Below are 6,275 nucleotides of genomic sequence, written 5' to 3' on the forward strand. Positions count from 1 at the left end.
ATTCAACTAAGGGAATTTAAGCTTCATTCACGAGTAGTCTGTACTAATATACTGGATGTTACGTGATTAAATATTTTAAGATGTAAGAAAAAATAAAAAACTTTAAGCATCCTAGAAAATATGACCAATGCCAAAATTTAAATTCTTGACAGCATATAGAATTATCTGTTTCGAACCATACAGTTTCCTATATTCAAACTTAAAACACTTTAACCACGTAGTAAGCATTAAATTACATTTTTAAAATAACACAACAGGTTCTGAGATGTTGTATAAAAGGTTTTTACCATACCATAAAAATAACTATGATTTATTATTATGATGGGTACTCAGCAAATTGTGAAAAAATAATAGTAAAAAAAGGTTATTGGCCCGCATTTAATACGAAATAATATATAAATTATATATTTAAATAATAAAATAAATTTGAAGAAATAAACTTAGAACGATAGAAAAATTATGACACTAAAATGCAAAAAAATAAAACAAAAAGTCATAAAAACTTAAATAAAAACAAAATTATGGGTCAAATAATCTAGCCCTTGTGTACCACATTAACCGAGAAACAAATGACTTCCAGACAAATGCTAAGTGTCTGAAAGCGTGTTCTTAACCGCTCTAGGTGAGTGAAGAAGTCAGTGTCTAATCTACTGGCAACACTCTCCACTTTTCACGAGTGGACATTAAATCTTACTTGACCGACTGTACATGTGACATAGGCCCAAGTATCAGTTGTAGTTGATTTTGTTTTGTTTCCACTTACATTTTTGTAGTTTGTAAAATATTATTTAAAACACAATTAGTAGGCTGTGTGTATTTAGTGAAAGTTGTATCTACATTGTAAATTTTTTTTAATGTATTAGTACCGGTAAATTTCTTATTAATGAGATAAGTTTTTGTATAAAAGTTTTTTTTTAATTTATCTTACTTGTATTTACACTTTGAAAAAATGATTAGGAATGTTTCTATGAACACGGAATAATTTGTTATATAATATCAGTACGACGTAAATGCCACCTACGTGTTTTTATAAGTCATAAATATATCTTTGACAGATATAATTGATTCCTAAACCATCAGTGTAGTCCTTATTTCGGTAAATCTTAAGATCAGCGATATTACCGCTCAGATCGCCGTAATTTTTTGCATACTAACACAGGTTAACGTAATTTCACCGAAAAAAATAGTCCCGATTGTCGCCCGTAGCCGTTTACTCCCCCCCCAAAACAAAATTTTAAAAAAAAATTAAAATTTATAAAAAACCTGACTGACAGTGCATTTTATTCGATTTTTTGGTGTTATTAGTTCGTATGGGCAGTAGTCCAGGTACTACTTCATAAAGTATAAACACGTCTTATCAGTGATAAACGCGCGCCGCTTATCTTTTGCCTGTAAGAAACCTGCGTTAGTTCTGTCTGATTTTTGTGTGTGTAAGCAGTCATGGCGTGATCTGGGCTTGGACTTTGCAAGCTCGAGTTAATTTTTTTTTTCTAAAAGAGCAAGCAGCGCAAAGCGCTGCGCAGCGGGCAAGCATCGTGTGATCTGAGTTTTGAATAGGCCAAGCTAGGGTCATTTTAGCGTGTGACAAGAACCATCGCACGGCCATGTCATATAACTTCACTAATTATTCCTTGTCCATGTGGGTTTGTTTGTTTTCGTCTGGCGGTCAATCGAAGCCGTCCTATAGGTCACGTGATCCGCCGGCCAATCATCGGAAACTTTCCTGTTTGTCACGTGACTACTGTCAATCATCAAAACGAACCATGGTCAGCCATTGTTTTTTGAGGTTGATATGTCGAAAATCTTGTTATTTAAATGTGTTTTGTATTGCCAACATTGTACTGCAGAAAAACTGGTTTTTAAATGTTAGCAATAATCGGGACTTATTTTTTTCGGTGAAATTACGTTAACCTGTGTTAGTATGCGCAAAAAATTACGGCGATTTGAAGCAGTAGTCGCTGATCTTAATATTTACCCTTATTTCATTTAACCCAAATTACTACCTAAACCAGAGGGAATAAGAACTAAGCTATTGAACAATACATACTGATTTTGACAATTAAGTTTAAACATACATTTTCGGTAATTATCATATTAACGGCCGGAGGCGGAAAAATACGAGTTTTTGCGTTAAAAACTTATTGGAATCGTCATATAGAACAAAAAAGTATTAAGGTTTGATGGGGGAAATGAGAAATAACGAAGTTCTAGAAAAATGAAAAATTAAATAACTTTTCAGTAATATCTCCATGTTCTACATCCACGTCTAGCGTTCACGAGACCTTTTGTGGCCAATGATTGAACCTCGTGATGACGTCATCGGTAGCGCCGCCATCTTTGCAAACGTAAATGAAAAATAATACAGAAATGAGCAGAATTTTTATCAAAATAAATAATGTTTTTTCTTAATTTCGAGAAAAAAATTAATTACGGAGTGCCTCCTGGCCATCAGCGCGGGCTTCGGCAGCACCGTTGCCCCCGCGCTGATGTCAATAAAAGAAAAAACATCCCTCGAGATAGTACCTATCAGTAAACATATAAAATACTTGAGGGGCTGATCAAAAATATAAAATTCAAAATGTAATGCAAAGGCAATTATGTAAAGTTTAAAAACTAAATAAAATCGTTTAAAAACTCAAATATATAGATGGATCAGAGAACAATACCATTAGTGTATTGGCGGATACAGCTGAGCAGCAGCAAACAAAAAAGTCATCTATCACAACGAAACGACAAAGTCTCTCCCGGTTTAAAAAACACCACTCGACGCCCCGCAAAACGAACACATACACTCATTTTTAAAAATTCCATGTTCAATTAAAAAAGAGATAATTTCGTTTCGGTTAAAACGTAAACTCTTTACGTGCCCTACGAAACACTCCGACACACACAATTCACTAGGGTTGGTTGAACTAGTGGATGGTTGATTCATCATTGTAAACGCACTCCACTCAATCCGACCTACTGAACACGATATCTTGTGTAGAACTGACCCATGCCCCGGAGAACTCAGATAACAGGTACGTTATCAGGCTGCTATCAGTCCCGGCCGCAGATAATAATTCAAGTAAATCAGATTATCCTGACACACAGCACACAAACTGAACATTAAAACATTAGGAACTTAACCACTTATCAATATAACCTTAACCCTTGTGGTCTAATGTATCACCCCTCATGTTGCACATAGTTATATATATTTTTTGTTCAGGAGGGTGAGCAGAATACGTTGGTAACGTCAAATTCGTGATTTGCCGCCCCGGCGTTTTAATCTTACTGGTACGACATCATTTCATTTCAGTTCAAATGTTAGACTATAGTTAGGCCAAGAACATAAGTATAGTTTTTGTACTGTTTTTGTTTAGCCTAATGCCTTATTGGGTCAACTGCTGTAATATTTTGCAGTGATAAAAAAGAGATAAAATGAGTTTTATTTAATTTTATTTTAAAATTATGAGCGTTTAAATAGTTAATATAACTGTCAAATCTTTGTGACACTAATTAGACATTATGCAATTGCACCTTTAGTGATTTTGTTCAAACATTTAACATACTAACTACAAGTATATTAATTATAATACAATATGAGTGTAAAATTTATTATCATTGAGTCAAATTATGTATTAGTTAACATGATTCAATAAATAAGTGATCATGCTGCATGACAGCACTTATAAACTACAAATTACTGTAAATACAATAATCTAACCTAAGAATGTAACAAACGTCTTGTGGCTACTTCAATTGTAGGCTACGAAAAGATTAGTTTTACTTGTTCTTCCTACCTTATCAGTTTAGTTATTTAGACATGTTTACTGAGGTTGATATAGTGTAAATTATGTTTATAATCATTCTTTAAACAAATATCAAGGTCACCAAATGAAAGTATTTAGGCTAAACCTATATTTCAGTCCCGTTAGAGTCAACCAAAAGAGTCTAGGCTAGACATTCCTAGATAAGTTAGTCACTTAGTACACATAAATTTACACTATAATATTATTATTTTAAAGATAATATATTTTAAACCAAAATACATAAGAAAATTTATAATCTTACCATCGTAACATTAATACAGTGAAATTGATAGCAAATAACTAGCACACATACACACATAACACGAACACAACCTCGTTCTACTTCTGCTAGACCAATGCCTCTATTATTTGATGTCTAGACAGTATTAAAAGGGCAAAACTTGATAGGAGGTACTATACATAGTTAAATTGATAGAATAGTGCCTTTACTATAGAGGTAAATTGTTATATAGTGGATCACGCCCTACTTATTAAGATAATGGTTATCCAGGGTTTTGGCTACACTTCAGTACGATGGTTCAAAAGACAGTCGTTATTCAAACACTACTTATTTGTAACATTTGCCTCGTAAATTCCCTCAGAGTGTATCCCCTTATCTTTTCTGCAAGGATCACTACTCGGCCCTATATATTTATGATTTTCACGAATGGACTTGTAGAAGGTATCCCCAATCATGACTCTGTCTTGTTTGCTGACGATCCCAAAGTGTTCTTAATCATCTTTAAGGAAGAATATTGTTATTCGTCTAGAGAACTACAGATAATTTGAACACATGATACTTACTAATAGGATGGAACTCATTGATGGAAAGTATTAGGCCATAACATTTCATCGATGTCTCTCACTAATAGAACAGGTGGGCGATTTCCTAAGTTAGGATTTAGTTTTTTTTGTTCTCAATGCCGTTTTGAGGTTTAAAAATAATCTTTATAGATGAACTTTCAATTCCTCAAATTTCAACATCGTAAGGATAAGTACATTAAGTATACTAATCCGTAATAACAGGGGTGGCTTAAGATTACTGAGATATGTAACGCTACACAGGGTGCCGTATTGGAAATAAAAAGAAACAAATATTAAAAATCCATACAATAAAAATGGAATCAAATTTAAAGATACGTCTGTAACTGGAGTTGATACTGTTCTATAGTATCACTAATCTAGTAGATTTTGGAAAGCTCCTACATTAAAGGCACTATTTTTCAACCCCCGTTTTTCAGAGGGCTCACCGACCTGGAGACTCAGCGTGACTGTCCCTTCTCGCTCACACATACTCCGCAGATTCTAAACTGCGTGAATTATAAAACTGGCAAATAAAATCTACCTGCCTTATAATTGCAGTAACGTATTCAGTAAATCAAGAAGGTCTACCTTCCCAAATCGCTTGAAGAAAATCATGTCACTTATTTCAGTCAACCGTGAAATGAATTAAAGTGACACAAGTGGAATGAACAGCGATACCACAAGCTGAAAGATAACTTGTATTTAAAGCCATTTTCTTGTGGTATGTAAACGTATTCGTCTTTACCAGTTTCATCACGGAACCTCTTTTTCTTTCGTGTTCTAGTCACTATTAGCTCAGGGCCAAATTTTTAATAGTATCCAGCCAGTGACACAGCTGACTTGGCGTACCGTGAAAATAAGAAGCTCAAGTGCGGTAGTAATGATTTGGGTTCTTGCACTTAATTTCTCTGACGATTAGAGTCCAATTTCTATTCGTTATACACACTTTGACGAATAGACTATAATTAAAACCTCTAAAATTAAAATTAAATACATTACCAAATTATTCTGGCATTACTTATTACCTTATTGGATTATACTACTTTCTTGTGTTAATTTTAAGAATTTATAGGAGTTAGATCCAATTTGGAAGTGAATAAATTACGATTTATTTTCCAATTACTATTTACACAATTATAAAAGTTACGGTACATTATTTAGACAAATAACTGGCCAAAAATAGAATAAATTCTAGACCCTGGCAAAAAAGTTAAAAGAAAATAAAACGTCGCGTTCTGCGCTATCTGTATAACTTAAATACTTAATAAATCAGTATACAGGGTGTCCAAAAAGTCCCGGGTCGGTTAAATATTTTTCAAAAGTGTTTGCAACTTAGGTTAATGTAAAAAAATACACTGATGAGCTTTTTGATTTTAACTTTATTAACCCAAAACTGTTTACAATTAATTGTTGTTGTAGAATAATAAGTTTCTCAAATGACTGATTCAATTGTAAACAGTTTTGGGTTAGTAAAGTTAAAATCAAAAAGCTCATCAGTGTATTTTTTTACATTAACCTAAGTTGCAAACTCTAGCCATCTTTGAACGGCTGTCATTTTTGACTCGGTTATCCGTTTGAGGTCGGGTTTGCGGCTCTGTACTCTACTAATAAAGACCTTTTATTTGATATGCATATCAACCTATGCTTACATTTAAGATTTTCTTCTGACTCCTAGCG

Source organism: Homalodisca vitripennis, chromosome 3 (assembly GCF_021130785.1).
Source record: "Homalodisca vitripennis isolate AUS2020 chromosome 3, UT_GWSS_2.1, whole genome shotgun sequence".
Lineage (NCBI taxonomy): Eukaryota > Metazoa > Arthropoda > Insecta > Hemiptera > Cicadellidae > Homalodisca > Homalodisca vitripennis.